This window comes from Pteropus alecto, unplaced genomic scaffold, assembly GCF_000325575.1.
Source record: "Pteropus alecto unplaced genomic scaffold, ASM32557v1 scaffold146, whole genome shotgun sequence".
NCBI classification, from domain to species: Eukaryota; Metazoa; Chordata; class Mammalia; order Chiroptera; family Pteropodidae; genus Pteropus; species Pteropus alecto.
This window is the reverse complement of record NW_006442107.1, coordinates 22,739,512-22,748,732: the sequence shown is the minus strand read 5'-3', so window position 1 is coordinate 22,748,732 and position 9,221 is coordinate 22,739,512. Positions and strand designations below refer to the sequence as shown.

General features: G+C 33.5%; 1 protein-coding gene and 1 pseudogene across 4 annotated transcripts in view; both read right to left on the bottom strand.

Annotated features, from left to right (window-relative positions):
* The window catches only part of OSBPL1A (oxysterol binding protein like 1A), a 193,577-nt gene that overhangs the window by 172,002 nt on the left and 12,354 nt on the right, over positions 1-9,221 (bottom strand). The window lies entirely within an intron of this gene.
* LOC112469407 lies at positions 6,216-6,331 on the bottom strand (annotated as a pseudogene).

Here is a 9,221-nt window from a genome sequence, read left to right as displayed (position 1 = left end):
CACAAAAAAAAAAAATCTTAAGACAAAAAAAAAAAAAAAAAGATACATGAACACATGGTCCATTCAAAGGAAAAAATAAATTAATAAGAACTGTCCCTAAAAAGACCTGATGGCAGATATACTACACAAATTTAATACAATTGTCTTAAAGATGCTCAAAGAACTAAAGGAAGATGAGAAGAAAGTCAAGAAAATGATGTATGAAATGGGTATCAATAAGAAGAAAACCTAAAAAGAAACCAAAAAGAACTTCTGGAGCTGAAAATACAATAACTGAAATGAAACATTCACTAGAAAAAGTCAAAGACAGATTTGAGCAAGCAGAAGAATAAGCAAACTTGAAGACAGGACAATAGAAGTTATTGAACCCAAGGAACAGAAAAGATTTAAGGAGAGTGAACAGAGCCTAAAGGTACCTCTGGAACATCATTAGGAAGACTAACACATGCATTATGGAGTCCCTGATGAAGAGAGAAGAAGGAGAGAGGAGGGGGAGGAAGAGAGAGAGAGAAGCAGAGAGAATATTTTGAGAAATAATGGCTAAAAACTTCATAAATGATACAAAACATGAATACATCCAAGAATCTCAACAAACTTCAGGTATGTTGAACTCAAAAGAGATACACACCAAGACACACTATAATCAATTTGTCAAACACCAAAGACAAAGAATCTTGAAAACAGCAAGAGAGAAGCATATCATCATAAACAAGTGATTCCCAATAAAGTTATCAGTAGATTGCTCATCAGAAACTATGGAGTCCAGGAGACAATGGGCTGATAAAGTCTTAACAGAAAAGAACCAAGAATTCTATATCCAACAAAACTGTCTCTCAAAATGAGAGAAAATTAAGACATTCCCAGAAAAACGAAAGCTAAAGGAGTTCATTAGCACAACAAGCCTGACCCAGAAAGAAATGCTCAAGGGAGTCCTGCAAGGTAAAATGAGAGGACACTAGACAGTAATTCAAAGCCATATGGAGAAATAAAGATCTCAAAAAGGTAAATACATGGGCAATTACAAAGATGGTATTATTGTAATATCAGTTTTTAACTGTACTTTTTGTTTTCTACATGACTTAATTTTTTTCTTTAATGTATTAGTTTCTTATTAGTCTTATTGACAAAAAAAAAAGGGCACGTTAATAAATCTAAGCTAAAGTAACCTTACAGAGTGATCTGATTGTATTCTTAACTGAGGAGGTCATGGTGTGCCTATTAACTTTCTTAATAAAAGGTTTTTAAGCAAGCCTTGTCCACTGTTCTGGTGCTTCTAGGTTAACACACCTTTGATATGCCAGTAGTAATCCTCTTTTCCAGACCCTTCAAAGGCATAACCACCCTCAAAGGGAGCATAAAATCTTGTTAATTATCCTGAACCTTGCAATCTCCACTTCGTGTAAAGATAAAAGAAACTGCAAAACTGACATTTTCTGGAGCATTTAAGCTTGCTTCCTAGCAATGTCATCAGTTTGGCTCAAATAAACTCATAAATAGTCTCTACAGGTTTGAGCATTTCTTACATTTGACAGTCTAAAAGCTAGTATTACTGTAACTTTGGTTTGTAACTTCAAATCTTGTTTTATATATAATTTAAGAGACTAATGCATTTAAAAAAATTATTGGTTTATGGTTTGAGGCATACCATGTACAAAGATAAAATTTTGTGACATCGACCACCAAAAGAGGTGAGGAAGAGCAGTAAAGGAGCAGAGTGTTTGTTTGTATGTCATTGAAGCTGGTGTAAATTCAAACTGAAATGTCATTTTAGGATGTTGAAAGTAATCAACATGGTAACCACAAAGAAAACAACTGTAGAATGCACACAAAAGGAAATGAGAAAGGAATTTAGACATTTCAGTACAGAAAAACCAATCACAAAAGAAGAAAGTAATACAAGAAATGAGAAACAAAAAAGTGATAATTCAAATAACATAATAAAGAACAGAAGTCCCTCCTTATCAGTAATTACTTTAAATGTAAATGGATTAAGCTTTACAATCAAAGACAGAAATTGGAAGAATGAATAAAAACACATGATCCAACTATATGAAACATAGAACAGACTCACTTTAGACCCAAAGACGCCAGACATTGAAAGTGAAAGGATGGAAAAAAGTATTCCATGCAAAGATAACCAAGAGTGCATAGATGACTACGCCAACAGACAAAAGAGGTTTTAAAGTTTACAAGAGATGAAGGACATTGTGTATTAATAAAAGTTTCAACGCAATAGGAATATATAACAATTACAAACATTTACATACCTAAAACAGATCATCAAAATATATAAAGTAAAAACAGAATTGAAGGAATAGTTCCACAATAATAATTCGAAACTTCAATACCCCACTCACAAGAATGGACAGAATAACCAGACAGAAGATAACTAAGTAAATAGAATAAGTAGGACTCAACACAATAAACCTATTAGATCTAATAGAGCACTCTATCCAACAACATACACACCTTCTCAAGTACAAAATGGGCCATCTTCCAAGATAAGACCATATGTTAGGCCAAAAGTTAAGTCTCAGTAGATTTTTATATATCATAAAGTATGTCCTCCAACCACCGTGGGATTAAGTTAGAAATCAATAAGAGTGAAATCTGGAAAATCCACCAAATTGTGGAAATTAAACCACATGCTTTTAAACAACCAATAGACTAAAGAAGAAATCATGAAGGAATAAGAAAATTCTTAGAGACAAATGAAAATGAAAATACAAAATACTAAAACTTGTGAGACACAACAAAGGTGGTGCTAAGGGGAAAATTTATAGCTATACATGCTTACATTAAAAAATAAACCACAACAATAACAAAAAAACAAAACAAAGCTCTTAAATCACAAATGTAACTTTACAACTTAGAGAACTAGAGAAACTAAAAGAACTAAATGCAAAGATAGCAGAAGGAAAAAATAAAGATTAAACCAGAGATAAACAAAATAGAGAATAAAAAAAAAAAAAAAATCAGAAGTTGGTTCCCTGAAAAGGTCAATGAAATGACAAAACTTTAGGTAGACTAAGGAAAAGAGAAAAGACTCACAGTACTTAAATCAGAAATAAAAACAAGAACATTACTACCAATTCTACAGAAATAGAAAGCTTTATAAAAAAGAGTACTATGAAAAATTATATGCCAACAAATTGGATAACCTAGATGAAATGGACCTATTCCTAGAAACACAAAATCTACTAAGGCCAACTCACAAAGAAATAGAAAATCAGAACAGACCTATAACCAGTAAGGAGACAATCAGTAATGAAAAATCTCCTGACAAAGAAAAGCCTTGGACCTAATGGGTTCACTGATGAATTCTACCAAATATTTAAATAAGATTACCAATCTTTCTCAAATGTTTCCAAAATCCTCAAGTGGACAAAATACTTCCCAATTCATTCCATGTGGCCAACATTACCCTGATACCAAAGCCAGACAAGGACGTTAAAAGAAAACTAAAGACTAATATCTCTTATAAACACTGATGCACAAATTTTCAACAAAATGAGAGCAAACTGAATTCAGCAGCATATTAAAAGGATAATACACCATGACCAAGTGGGATTTATTCCTGGAATGCAAGCATGGCTCAACAAATTAAAGTCATTGTACTACGCCACATTAATAAAGGGGAAACAAACATGATTGTTTCAACTGATGCAGAAAAAGCATTTGACAAAATTCAACACCTTTTCATGATAAAAAATACTCAAAAACTAGGAATATAAGGAAACTACATCAATATAACAGAAGCCATATATGAAAAACTCACACTGAATATCATACTCAATGGTGAACACTGAAAGCTTTTCTTCTAAAATCAGGAATAAGGCAAGGATGTCTGCTTTCAACACTTCTATTCGACATACTAAAAATTCTAGCCAGAGGAATCAGTCAAGGAAAAAAAAGGCAACCTACCTGTAAAGAAAGAGGTAAAATTATCTGTTTGTACATGATATGATCTTATATGTAGAAAATCCTAAAGATTCCACATCAAAAAACAAAACAAAACAAATACACAAACCTGTTTGAAATAAATGAATTCAGCAAAATAGCCGGTCACAAAATTAATGCAAAAAAGTAAGTTCCATTTCTATATATTAACAATCTAAAAGGATATTGCCAAAATGATTCCACTTACGATAGGATCAAAAAGAATAAAATACTTAAGAATTAACTAAGGAGGTAAAGGACTTGTACAATAAAAACTACAAAACACTGCTGAAAGAAATTAAAGATAAATAGAAACACATCCCATATTAATAGACTGGAAGACTTAACATTGTTAAAATGTCAATATTATCCAAAGCTAGCTACAGATTCATTACAATCCCTATTAAAATTCCAATGTGTTTTGCATAAATAGTAAAACCCATCTCAAAATTCATATGGAATCTCAAATAGCCAAAACAATCTTGAAAAAGAACAAAGCTAGAAAACTCACTTTTCCTGATTTCAAAACTTACCACAAAGCTATAGTAATCAAGATGGTTTGGTACTGGCATAAAGATAGAAATACAGACTAATAGACTAGAACAGAGAAACTCGAAACAAACTCTCACATATATGATCATATAATTTTTGACAAGGGTGCCACGACCATTCAGTGGGGGAAAGGGCAGTCTTTTCAACAAATGGTAAAACTGGGAAAACTGGATATTTACATGCAAAAGAATGAAGTTGGACACTTAACCTAACACTGTATATGACATATATGACAATTAAATAGATCAAAGACCTAAATGTAAGCCCTTAAAATAAAACTCTTAGAAAAAAACATAGGACAAAATCTTCATCACACTGAATTTGGCAATGATTTCTCGAATACAACACCAAAGTCATAGGTAACAAAAGCAAAATAGATAAATTGGATATCATGAATAGTTGAAAATTTTGCACATCAAAAGACACTATATACACCAAGATAATAGACAATCCATAAAATGGAAGAAAATATTTGTAAATCACATATGTTAAAGAATTAATATCCAGTATATACAGAACTTCTAAAATACAACAAATAAACAAGCAACCTGATTCAAAAATGGGCAAATTACTTGAACAGACATTTCTCCAAAGATATATATGAATGGCCGATAAACAGATGAAAAGCTGTTTAACATCACTAATCATTAGGGAAATGCAAATCAAAACCACAATGAGATACTACAATCTCATGCCCATTAGGATATCTACTATCAAAAAAAAATAGTAAGTTGGCAAGAATGTGAAAACAATGGAACCTTTGGGTACTATTTGGTCGGAATGTAAAATGATACAGCCACTGTGGAAAATATGATAATTCCTAAAACCAATAAAAATAAAAATTACCATGATCCAGTAATATCCATCAACAGATGGAAAAGCAAAATACACACACACACACAATGGAGTGTTATTTACCCTTAAAGAAGCAGGAAAAACTGCAATATGCTACAACATGGATGAATCATGATGATATTATGCTAAATGAAATAAGCTAGAAACAAAAAATACTATATTATTTATAGTATGAGTAGTCAAAATTATAGAGACAGAAAGTTAAATGGTGGTTGCCAGGGGCTTAGGGAAGAGGGAAATGGGGAGTTTATTGTTTATTGGGCAGAGTTTCCGTTTTACAAATGAATGGAGTTATAGAGATGGATGGTGGTAATGACTGCACATTATGAACACATTTAATACCATTGAACTGTATACTTAAAAATGTTTAAGATAGTAAATTGTACACTATGTATATTTTGCAATAAAAAGTGAAAAAATACATGTACACAATTCTTTACCCAATAGCATTATTTCTAAAAATCTATTCTACAGAAATGTTTACACAAGGTTATTTTCTAAGCATGTTCATAAAGATTGTATTATATACAATAATGAAAAGAGTAGAAACAAGTCCATGTCCCTCAACAGGGGTCAGGTGAGGTACATCCTCTAGAGCAGAGGTCGCCAACACCCTGGGCCGTGGACTGGTACCAGGAACCAGGCCGCACAGCAGGTGAGCAACTGAAGCTTCATCTGTATTTGCAGCTGCTCCCCAGAGCTAGCATCACCACCTCAGCTCCACACTGCTCTGGAGGGACTAAGAGAGGTGGTCTACAGACTGAAGGATGGAAGAGAATTAAAAGTATGGTTACATAATATAGCCATCTATGCATAGTGAGCACCACAACCTGCAGCCTTCTTCCCTAATCACTTTTTTTTTTTTTTTACGCCTACAGTAACTGGTATTCCTAGGTCTCCCATCCAAGTACTAACCAGGCCCGACCCTGCTTAGCTTCCAAGATCAAACGAGATCGGGCACGTTCAGGGTGGCATGGCCACAGATCCTAATCACCTTTCTTAATGCTGGCATCCATGCTCTACTCTCCAGCAGGAGACAAAACTAGTTATAATCCCTAAAGGTGAATGAATGTATTTTAAGAAGGTACCAGAAACTCCCAACAAATGGCCAAGCCAGATTAGCCTTATAATGAAGTTGGCAGTCAATAAGGCTAACCTACTTTTGTAGTCTCTAATCGATTTTCTAGTTCTCCATTCTTAAACAAGAACCAAGAGCCAAAGAAGGCAAGACATCTTAATAAAGTCTCTAAAATATGAAAGGCAGGGACCAAAACCAAGCAAGAAGGCAAAAAAAGGAAACTGCAGAAAACAAATTATTTAGAGGAATGGTTAAAAAAGAAAAACTAATATCCACAGAGAGTAAAAAATATCTCCTGAAGCAAAAACAAGATGTCATACTAAAATGTAAGATACAATAAAATTGTAGAAAAAAGATATTTGGGTATTAAAAATGATAGTAAAAGGTAAAAGCTCAATAAAAGAGTTGGAAAATAAGGTTAAGAATATGTCCTAAAAAATAAAGTTCTTAAGAAAATGAGAGAAAATATAAAAGAATTAGGAGGACTGGGCCAGAAGGTTGAACTTCCGAATAACAGAAATTCTAGAAAAAGAAAACATAGAAAACAGAGAGGGAAGAAATAAATAATGCAAGAAAATTTCACAGAATGAAAGGGCCCAATGAAAGCCCAACGATTCTAGAAACTATAGACAAAAAGAGACATCCCCAGCCTCCTACCAAGGCGTGTCATCACAAAATTTTAGAACCTTGGAGATGAGGAAGATCTTATAAGCTTTCAGAGAAGGAAAATAAGGAAATAAAGGAGCAGGAATCAGAATGACTGGCTTCTCAACCTCAACATAAACAGCTAAAAGACAATAAAACAATAGCCTAAAGTTGTGGAGAAAAATTATTCCAAACCAAAATTCTATAACCAGATAATCAAAAGTAAGGATAGAATAAAGACATTTTTACACATCCAAGGATGCAAACTTACCTCCCACACATTTCTCAGGAAACTAGTACTAGATGATATGGTCTACCAAAATTCATAAACCAAGAAAGGAAGTCGTGGAATTCAGGATATTAAAGGAGATCCCCAAAGTGATAAGAGATTCCCCAAAATTTAGCTGTGTGACTGGTCTAGCTATTATCCATTATTGGTTTGTTTAGGTTTTGTGTAATCCCATTCCTGTGCCTCATGCTCTGCTGCCTGATCAGCTGAGGATACTCATTCCACCCCCTGAAGTGTTCAGCTTCCACTTATCCCTGGAAAGTAGAGGTTGGCCTCATCTCAGAAGCAACTTGCTTCCCACCTCTCCAAACTCCTGCCAGCCAGGGGCCCAAAAGCTGGTCCCCGTATAGGCCTACCAAATAAGCAAACTATAAGCCCTTGTTCCCAGCACACTCACTCAAAGCCATGCTGACTTGAAAGGGCTCATATAAACTGGGGAAGCAGGGAGTAGCCAAACCCAGACCTGACCAAGAGTCTTATTTTCAGTATATATTTCCTGGGAGCCTTCATCTAATAGTGAGTGGCCACAACACCCTTTCTTCACACAGTTTGTTGATCAGCATTTAAACTAATCACCTCCACATTCATTTTTATGTGCATATTTATTAAAATAAAACATCTGACTAATCATTTTAAGTTTAACAATACTTATACTCATTGTGGCACTTTTATAAAACAAAAATTAAAGAATGCCATTAATAAAGGTTTGTTCATATAACTGAATACTATGAAACCATTAAAAAGGTTGTAAAAGAATTTCTAAAACTATGGAATTGCAATATATTGTTAGGTCTCATGGTTTCAATATACCATTATCTCTATATATGTTCTATGTAGTTACAGAGAAAGAGTGGAAAAATATATTAGGATAACAACAATGGTCACTCCTTGCAGTAAAATTATGGTTTTAAATGTCTTCTTTTGACAGTTGTATTTTCTAGATTTCTTACAACATAAAAGCATTAATTTATAAGAATATGTTATTTAAAGATAACAAATCTTCAAGTCAAATTAAAGACATTTTATCACCAGTGACTTTTTATATTTTTAATTAGACAAATACATTAAACAAAGAGTCTAGATTTGCTGGCATATTACACAAAATCATTTCTCTTAATATCTTTTTTCATGCTTTTTAAGAATGAAAGAACATTTGAAGTATCTTTGAAACATACTAGAAATTTTTTAAATAATATTATCCTTGAGTTCTTACCACATTGGGTTTACAGAATACAAGGGGTTTTTTTAAGTTCAATTTCATCTATCGTCTATTTAAACAATCCATTGTAATATATTAGCCATGACAATTGTTCATAAATGCTGGATTTGGATTAAAATTTATTCAACAAATGTTTGAGTACCTATGACAGGTTCTGCTATAGGCACTAGAGATACAATGATGGACAACACAGTCCTTTCCCCTCAGAAACAGGGCAAACATGCAAATAATCATACCAACATATGCCAAGTACAGTAATATACATGGAACAGTGGCTGTACAGAGAAGGGAGTTATTAGCAATTCATCTACATTAGTTATGGAAGGAATCACGGAGAAAGTGAAATTTAAGCTCTGACTTGAAGAATGAGTGATTCACCAAGACCAGCAGGGTGAAAAAGATTTCTAACCTGGACATCTATTAGAGAACAATCTTGAATGTGATTCCATTTTGATCATGTAGAGTTTGAGGTTCCCAAGGAAAATGGAGAGAGAGATGTCCCATAAGCAATTAGCTAATACCAGCCTGAACATGAGAATACCATGGAAGGCTAGAATTCAAATGGTGGGAGTTATCAGCATATCAATGGTCTTTAAAGTCTCAGTGGTAAATAAGACCCCTCCCTGGAAGATTATTAACATTTA